The 9,897-nt window shown below is 34.8% G+C and overlaps 1 pseudogene across 1 annotated transcript; it reads left to right on the forward strand.

The window, feature by feature from the left end:
* Positions 1-748: 748 nt before the first annotated feature.
* Positions 749-9,711, forward strand: LOC145584916 (DNA (cytosine-5)-methyltransferase DRM2-like; annotated as a pseudogene). Its single transcript, XR_014100448.1, has 10 exons — positions 749-877; positions 1,470-1,506; positions 1,626-1,757; positions 2,533-2,629; positions 2,716-2,762; positions 6,779-6,971; positions 7,194-7,293; positions 7,508-7,608; positions 8,405-9,115; positions 9,202-9,711. The product of XR_014100448.1 is annotated as a DNA (cytosine-5)-methyltransferase DRM2-like (transcript).
* Positions 9,712-9,897: the final 186 nt, after the last annotated feature.

The following is a 9,897-nucleotide window of genomic DNA, read 5'->3' on the forward strand; positions in this document are numbered from 1 at the left end:
CGTGATATCTCAATAGAGATAATTATGTTTATAACACTTTTGATAACACACCGATTACGCATGAAAAAGAGGAAATTATCTTCTATTAATATAAATCAAGCAATAAGATATTTTCAGAAGTTTCCTTTTACATATTGATATGACACGGGTGTATTCTAGTTGCAATTATTTAAGAACGAAGAAAGCACAGATTAAAGATGAAATCATGTAGGTTGTGTAGAAATCCAAATATTTTCTTTTGACAAGGTAGAAATCTAAATATTAAAGAATGAATATTTCGAGAATTATTCTGGTACAATCCTTTTGTCTCTAATTATTTGACACATATCTTTATTTATGGGTAATGCTATATGTAGCCCTAAGAGCTAAAAATAATCATTTAGTATATGACAAAATCACTTGCAAATCAGTGTAATTAATGTAATTATTATTATTATTATTATTATTATTATTATTATTATTTTTGTTTCTTATATGTAGCCCTAAAAGCTATGTATATCGTTTTCTTCATCATTTTTTTCATTTCATGAATTTTGACCGTGAATTTTCATTGATAAATACATAGTACAACGTAAAAATAAATATAATCGCGAGGATATTACTACCGAAGATTCCCAATTTGGAGACCGTGAAAAAAGCAACAATAATAACCCAAACTCAATATAAAAGTAATCATAAAAATTGAGCATTTTGAGGAAAACAAAACTTAAATGAAAATGAATTATGACTATTAACGTTATACGCGTGTCATTAATCTACCTCTTACCTTTTCATTTGTTTTCGTCTTTGGAGTTTCTCACTCTTAAGCTGCATTTTTCTCTCTCCTCCGTTGAAGCTGCTTCTAAGCTTTTTCTATTCCATTGAAGCTGCTTTTAAGGTAAGATAATTTTATTTTATCATATCATCGAAGATCAATTTCACAATCTAGGTTTCACTTTCAGAAAATCGTAAATTTGACTGTCAGTACATTCAATTTAGGGTTCTTCTATGTTGAATTATTGAGTCGTTAGCTACAATTACTGATTTTATGGAAGATTATAACTAGCGATTGTGTTATTTGAGTTTTGCATGTGCTAATTACTTTGATGTTCTTAACCGAGAAAAAATTTATGTGAATTTTGGAGCTTTATTTGATAATTGAGTCAAACTGGTTGCCAATGTGCTGCATTTTTTGAGCCTAATTTGATAATTGAGTGAAAGTTTGATGTTGTGTTGCATTTTTCGAGTGTCATCGAGCTCACGAGCCGAGCCGAAAAGTTTTGAGGCTATTAGAGCCCTAGCCAAGCTTCACTTTTCTGGCTCGTTGTGCTTCGAGCTTGTTCTGAACCTGTTTAAATACTATTGAGCTCAAATATTGGGCCCTAATTAACCCTTTTCAAATGTGTGTGCTTCTTATAAATGCATATTGATTATACTGTAAATTAGCATATATGACATTGTAATGTTGTTTCTGCAATGTGAAAAATTAGGTGTTGATGCGCAGAAAATCTCGTCATGTGAAAGATGGTAATATATGATGCTCTCTTTTCATTTACCTGGTGTCTTGTTTATGTTCTCAAGTTCTTGTGTTGATTGAATTTGCATTTCTTACGATGGTTTGTTAATTGTACTGTTAAAATATGTAGACTGGGAACCTCACAGACAATGAAAGCGAAAACTTTAGCTGGAGTAGTGATGATGACGTAGAAAAAGAGAAAGAAGTTTTTGATACAGGCTCTTCTTTGACTACTCTCAGTGCGTTTAATGGCACTGCTGAGGTGAGTAATAAATTTTCTTCGTATTCTCTCCATCCTAGACTAGCTTAATTTAACTTCTAGAATCTAGATTTCATTTGAATGTATACTACTCATAGTTCTTTCCTCATGTTTCACCAAATTTGTCAACTTCCGTGTGGTTTTTTCAGATAAACCTCTTTGTTTTCAAATCATGTTTTGTTGGGAAAATAGCCTTTACAGATTATGGTTCCTGCTTTTCTATATTTTTCCCATTGATTTTGAAACTTTGGAAATTGAATCTGGAATCAGGCATCCCGTTTTTAATGGTAAAAGATATGGCCTCTCAAAGAATATTATACACAAGTAAATGACAATTTATGCTGTTAGCCTGTAAAACAAAGGTGACTAGTATTGTCACAATACATATTCAGAGATACGGACTCATCTTTGATTTGGTCACATTACAATTGATACGGACTCATTTTAGGTGCAAAGGTTAAAAGATTTTGCCTTTTCCACTCTACTTATCATGTGACTGGAACTTATCAATTAGATATTTTCACTTTGCTTATCTTGTAGTGGTCAAACGTGTATATAAATTCTCCATGTTTTTCTTGTGATGTTTCTATTAAGAACTGTTAATAGACAATAAGGCTTTACTTCTTTGTGAATTTGTGCCCCACTTTTCTGAGAGAATTGAAGGTTTCCCAAATACAAATGCATAGTTTGTACCCATGATCAGGCGCATTTTATTATTAAAGTTCTTGTTTGCAATATTGTCTGCTGTCAACTAAGCTTGGAATCTCTCTGTTTCAAGGGAAGCTCCTCTTCCGGGCCTTCCTCGACATTGTTTCGCCATTTTGTTGGAGCAGGTTTCTCAGAAAGTTTGGTTGCAAAAGCAATCGAAGAAAATGGTAATTTTACCCCTTTGTTTGGCTTATTCAATCATGTTTCCATGAGCCATTTAGCTTGCTGAATTGTCTTAATTTGATTTGAGCAGGAGAAGGGAATATGGACTCCATTCTAAATGCACTTCTTACATATTCGGTTAGTTACTGACTAGCTTCATCCCTACCTATTTTGTTTCTGACTTTCTGTTAGACTATTACCCCTTCTTTTCATTATTAATTGTTGGTTTTGATTTTTGGGTTCGAACATTGACCATAAACCTTATTATGGTAAATATCAATAAAGTTTATTTACCAATTTTCTAAAAATATTGGGTTTCTGACAGAAGGATAGGTTATCTCTTCTAGACTTAGAAGAAAAAACAGATGTTGAATACTGTATTTGGTTTTTCCAACAGGACAAAATATAGCATGAACAATGTCTAATCATGTAATTTTATGGGAATAACATGTCTTTAAATATTCCGTGTTCATGTTAATCATGTATGTCAAATGCTTGGATATTGATCTTTAACTTTGGTTATGTTCAATGTTAATCTCTAATTATAATAGTAATTGGAAACGAGACAATCGTGACATGTGTGCTACCTCCTCCTTTCCTAAAAGACGTACCTATACTGAAAAAAGCAATTTTTTAGGAACATTGTTATTATTATATAATATAAGTGGACCATTTGTGGTAAATATGATTATAAAAGAGATTTTCTTGGGCACAGTTGAAATTTAAATAGTTATGATTTATTGGCCAATTCTTAAAGTTTAAGATGAACTACCAAAAATGAAATCAAAGCTTTCAGAGATTGGTTGGTTGTGGTGAGGGACAATCAATCAATCAATCAATCAAAGCTTTAATCCCATTGTGGTGAGGGACAAGTGTTTGAATAATGTCATACTACACTAAAATGGTATTTTGCAATCATGGATTGCACTTCTGTCCCGCACCAAAGCAAATCATTTGTCATGAAGTGCTGGGCTTTTTGGTGTAGAACCTGCTCTGATTCCAAATTAATGGAGATTTGCTCTTAGGTTGAATCTAACTTTAATTTCAATCATTCTTGAAGTGTGAGGAAGGTAATTGTGCTTCTTCTCCCATGGTAGTCAGGGTTTTGAATTAAGTTGCTCTTGGTGGTGCTTCTCTTGCTTTGCTAGAACTCCTACGAGTATCATCAGCAAGTGTAGAACAGATAACTGTGTAACAGTTATATTCTTAGAAGCATATTGGAATGGGAAGTTAGGCATTTGAAATCATGTACTATTCATATCTATTAGGTTTTGATGTACGCCTAACCTGCTCTGTTTTCAAATTAATGGAGATTAGCTCTTAGGTTGAATTGAAACTTTAATTTCAATCATTCTTGAAGTGTGAGGAAGGTAATTGTGCTTCTCTCATTGGTAGTCAGGGTTTTGAATTAATTTGCTCTTGGTGGGGCTTCTCTTGCTTTCTTAGAACTCCTAGGAGTATCATCAGCGTGTAACAGTTATATTCTTTAGAAGCATATTGGAATGGGAAGTTCGATATTTGAAATCATGTACTAATCATATTTATTAGGTTTTGATGTACGCCTTATATTAGTTTCTATGAAGCAAACTAGTCTTCTATTAGTACTTTTCTTTTCTTCTAAAATTGTTTTTGTGAAGTAAAAAAATAAAAGTTGTAAAATAACTGTCTAAAAAATTTAGAAAATATTGAGGGGCATTAATGTTATACGCTACTTGGACAATAGGAAAACACTCTCATGTCCTGATTTTACCCACAAACTAGTCTCTTAATCATAGTTTGATTCTTAAAAACAACCAACCAAACAAAATACATATAAAATTATTCATGACACTAAAAAAATATGAATTGTACATTGATATTCTGATTTTTCTGAATAAAGGTTATTGGTTTTGCTGATCCTGAACTTCTGGTTATTATCGCTTTGTGTTGCTTATCAACTTCATATTGAGGCGTTGTGATGTCTTTCCTCAAAAGCCTGTACCTATTACCATTGTACACTTTGCCTGCATTTTGTCAAGGTTAGCGTATGGAGAACCATCGTAAAGAAGGATTTACATATGGTTTTCAATGATATGGTAAGGACCCTTGATTAAGTACCAAGGGAGATAGATACTTAGGCGGGCTTTATTAGGAAAAGATATTTTGTGGATATATATATATATATATATATATATATATATATATATATATATATATATATATATACCACGTCATTAAGGACATGTATGAGGAAGCTAGCACGAGTGTATGAATCAATGTTGGAAGGCAAAAGAGTTTCCTAATGCAATTGTAATACATTGGCCCTTTTCTTTTTTTTCCATAACCATAGATGAATTGATGAGCAGTTCAAGATGATATACCGTATATATATATACCACGTCATTAAGGACATGTATGAGGAAGCTAGCACGAGTGTATGAATCAATGTTGGAAGGCAAAATAGTTTCCTAATGCAATTGTAATACATTGGCCCTTTTCTTTTTTTTCCATAACCATAGACGAATTGATGAGCAGTTCAAGATGATATACCGTGGTGCCTAATGCTTGTGGCCTTGTGGGTGATCTTGTGTTGATTAATGAAACGAATGAAGGTGTGGCAATTAATTCTAAAGTTCAGTGGGATTTAGAAACAGGGAGGCACCTTGGATGGCTGTTGGTTTCTTCCAATGTCCAGGGTCTATCATTAAAAAAGGAGGGAGATTGGATGGAGATGTTGCTCATTGAATCAAAGGAACCTGGTTGTTGTGGAAAATTGCTAAAAGGTTTTTATTGATTTTGTGAAGCTGGCATGCCCTATAGATTGATGGAATTCACCACAACACAATTAGGCCTACATTGTTTTATGGTACAGATTTTAGGCTGTGAAACATTGACATGTTTTTAAGGTGAATGTGGCGTTAGATGTGTGGCCATCCAAGAAAGGATTGGTTGAGGAGTGAGATAATTAGAAAGAATATAGGGGTTAAATCTGCTGAGAAAGGGCCAAATCGCGTAAGGTTGCCACGTAATGGAGCAAACGTGGCTCCGGTAAGGAGACTAGAAAACTCGGAGGATGGTGATTGAGAATGATGTGAACTTTTTGGGGATTATGGATAGGGTGGTCGAGGGGAAAAAATCTATGCCAAGGACATTGTCATGACTTTATATGTAAATTAATTTCAGCTTTATAGAATATCGATGCTGAGGACATGTCAGGACTGATGATAAGTTTCAAGGCAGGATTGCATGTACGTGCTTATTTTCTACCCTGCATATAATTCTTCTGATTTACTATCTGGGAAGCTGGAGGTCTGAGTTTGGCAATGTTATTATATGCATTCCTCATAAAAAATGCATCCAACTCATTCCCTTCCTTATTGGATTTGTGCATTTGCAAATTAAACAAATAAGTTGTGTAGAAACATTGCCAAGAATTATCTTTAGCATGTTGTTTTGTGGATTTACGTCTATTACATCTGAGGTCAGGACAGTGTGCTAAATGATGTGAGGGAGTTATTTTGTATGTGTGTTTGTGTTTATAATCATGTAGACGCTAACACATCTAGAAGTCTAGAACTATTCCTTATTAATTTACTATCCTCTTTGGACCTCAGAATCCAAATTTCTTTATCTAGCAAGTTGTTTCAACAATAACAACAACAAAGCCTTAGTCCCAAAATGATTTGGGGTCAGCTAACATGAATCGTCATAGGGAATTGTACGATATAAAGAAAATGACACAACAAAATCATCATTTAAAGGAGTTTGAAAAAAGGTGAGTAAAATGAGTAAACGACAGAGCATTTAAGAAAAATTAGGGGAGTTTTAAAAGAGAATCAAGAATAAAATTCAAGAAAGATTTTAAAGAGTGGTTAAAACGTTGAAGTAGAAAACATAAAGGTTTGAGAAAACTTTAGCAAAGGAAAACAATACAGTTCATAAACATTGGTTGGCTAAAAATAAAAATTAGTTAGTTGTTTGCTGGATATAATTTTATAATATCTGATGTCAAGGCAGTGTATTTAAATAACGTTAGGCACGTTGAAGTTCTTTGAGTGTACTAATGTTAAAGTTTAGGCAATTCGCCTAGACCGAGCATACTGTACATCTTGATTTAATCAATCAATCAATCAATCAAGCATACTTTTTAATTACTCGCTGTCATTGATTTATAGGCCTTGGAAAGCTCTCCCTCTGATGCGCTAGATATTGAAAAATCTTCAGCAACAGAGCAAAATGGAGATTTGTCAGACTAATAATGGCTACTCTGATCAGAAGATTGACGCAGATTCTGACTTCTGGTCCTCAGATTATGACGAAAATATTCCTGATGATTTATCTGATTCAGATAGCTGTCTTGGAATGGAGGTGACTCTTGTATTCACTTCTTTACCAGCATTCTTCAGTTCCCTAGGAATACATTTCTTGAAATTCCCTCTACTCATCTATAATCACGATGACTGGTATATAATGTCACGAATTCCAGGGCATATTTTGTTGAATTATTTTGCTTACCTTCTCTTTCTTAAAATCCTATAGATTGTAAATAGTCACAGCTTTCCATTTTAACCGCATGTTTGTCAATTGCAGGAAACATCTGGCTCTTTGTCAGAGAAGGATCAGAAATTGTTGTTTTTGGCTGACATGGGTTATCCTGTGGAAGAAGTCAAAATAGCTATAGAGAGATGTGGTATGTAGAGCTCTCAAATGGTTGTGACACCGTAGTTGGTTCTTCTCCTTACTTTTTAGTTCTTTTGTTTTTTTATTTCCCCCTTTCATCCATTTATAAGTCATAGTGAGATTATGTATTGTGATGTACCATAGTCCATAGCTTGTTTCTTTGGTTCACCATAGCTTGTTTCTTTTGCACACGCTTTTGCTGATCATTTCCTCTTCATATACAGGCCCAGAATCCTCTCTTGAAGAGTTAGCTGACTTTTTATGCGCTGCTCAAATGGCAAGGGCATCAGATGCTACATACGTAGATCCACCAGCTAAACCAAAGGTGGTGTTTGTAACCCCTTAGAATGTTCATATCACATTGATTAATATTATAGTATCTAGGATAGAGGTGTCAAAACCACACCCGACCTGAAAAGTATCCGATTTAGATTTGGACTCGCATGGACACAATAATTCAGCATAACTCAAATTTAAAAATTGACTCGACCCGACCTCACCGAACCCAATCCGATCATCTAAATTGACATCCCTAATCTAAGGGTGAGCATAACACGGTGCCCTATTAGAATTCTCAGAACCGGAAATTGTTGCAACATGTTCCTCTAAATGTGAACCGGAATCAGAAATGTGAATCGGAATTGGAACCTGCAGTTCTGGTTTATGGTACCCTGTCTATTATTATACTTCGTACTTTTTGCAAAATTATTTAAAAAAAAATTAGGATGGTCACAAATTTACAACTAGCTAATACAACAAACCAAAAGTAGCTGTTTAGCAAATTTAATACATATATTTAAAGTTGTTATTTTTACTTTTTTTTTTAAAACAATTGGGCTTGAATTGGTAAATGATTTAGGCTTATGTGATATTTTTTTACCAGGTTACAATGTACCCTACAGGTTCCTACCCTACAGGTTCCTGACCGGAACCAGAATCTGTGGTTCAATACAGATTTCGGTTCTGATTTAGGGTACCCCGAATTTTTGCTCACCCTTGAAGTATCTACCTGATGCCAGTATTTCACAATTGTATCTACTGCTGTTAGTTATGCTGATTTCCATTCTATTTTAATTGTATTACGCTCACTATCTATCATGCCTTTTTTTTGTTTCAAGCAGCTTTAAAGTGATTATGCTAAACATAAGAAGAGGAAGTTGCTAGAGTATGAGATGAGGAAGAAAAAGCAAAAAGGACTTTTCGAGGATGATGAGCCAATTCGCCTCCCCAAACCAATGATAGGTTTTGGAGTTCCTACCGAGCCATGTCTTCCTTTTCGTAGAACACTACCAGAGGCAGCCATAGCTCCTCCATACTTCTATTATGAAAATGTAGCTCTTGCCCCCAAAGGAGTTTGGGACACTATCTCTCGCTTTTTGTATGATGTTCAACCTGAATTTGTTGATTCAAAGTACTTCTGTGCTGCTGCAAGGAAGAGATGATATATTCACAATCTTCCAGTGGAAAATTGATTCCCTCTTCTTCCTCTTCCCCCTCGCACCATCAATGTAGCATTTCCCTTGACTAGGAAATGGTGGCCAGATTGGGACCCAAGAACAAAGCTTAACTGTTTGCAAACTGCAATTGGTAGTGCAAAGCTGACGGAGAGACTCCGCAAGGCACTTGAAGATTATGAGGGTGACCCTCCAGACCATGTGAAGAAGTATGTTCTCGATGAATGTAGAAAATGGAATTTGGTTTGGGTTGGCAGAAATAAGGTTGCCCCTCTTGAACCTGATGAAGTAGAAATGTTAGGATTTCCTAGAAACCACACTAGGGGAGGAGGAATAAGCAGGACCGATAGATTTAAGTCACTTGGCAACTCATTTCAGGTATGACAGAATTTGCTAGCTTCAATATTATTCTGTAGATGCCCTGATAGTGAAGAGTCTTATTTTAATTGTTTTTCCTACTTCAGGTTGATACAGTTGCGTACCACCTCTCAGTCCTAAAAGATTTGTTCCCAGGTGGAATCAAAGTGCTTTCTGTTTTTTCTGGAATTGGAGGTGCTGAAGTTGCTCTTTACCGTTTGGGAATACCATTAAAATTTGTAGTGTCAGTTGAACTTGCTGAAGTGAATAGAAATATTCAAAGGAGTTGGTGGGAACAAACTAACCAAAAAGGTATTTGATTGATATTGTTGATGTGCAGCAGCTGACTAGTGATAGGTTGGAGCAGCTGATAAACAAATTTGGGGGCTTTGATTTGATTATTGGAGGAAGCCCATGCAATAATCTAGCTGGTAGTGATAGGGTAAGTAGGGATGGACTCGAGGGTAAGGAATCTTCACTTTTCTTCGAATATATCTGTATTTTATCAGAAACGATGACCGATTGTAATCTCCATTTTTCTAGATGTAACTCCAGAAGTGATAAGCCCCTGGCTATTAATTTCTGAATAATCTGATAAAATAGTTGGTTAATGAACATTTCAAAGTGTTAGTTATGTCCTAGCACCATCTTTACCTTGGTGAAAAATCTAGGAATAATTTTTTTTTTTTTCTTTTTCCTAGTGGACTTTTAACCAATTCATTGCCTTGGGTTATAATGTTTAATGAATTCCTGCATGGACAGAAGCAGATTCAGCATGTAAGACGGTGGAATTATTTGCAATA

The sequence above is a fragment of the Chenopodium album genome, chromosome 16 (assembly GCF_948465745.1).
Source record: "Chenopodium album chromosome 16, dcCheAlbu1.1, whole genome shotgun sequence".
Taxonomy (NCBI): domain Eukaryota; kingdom Viridiplantae; phylum Streptophyta; class Magnoliopsida; order Caryophyllales; family Amaranthaceae; genus Chenopodium; species Chenopodium album.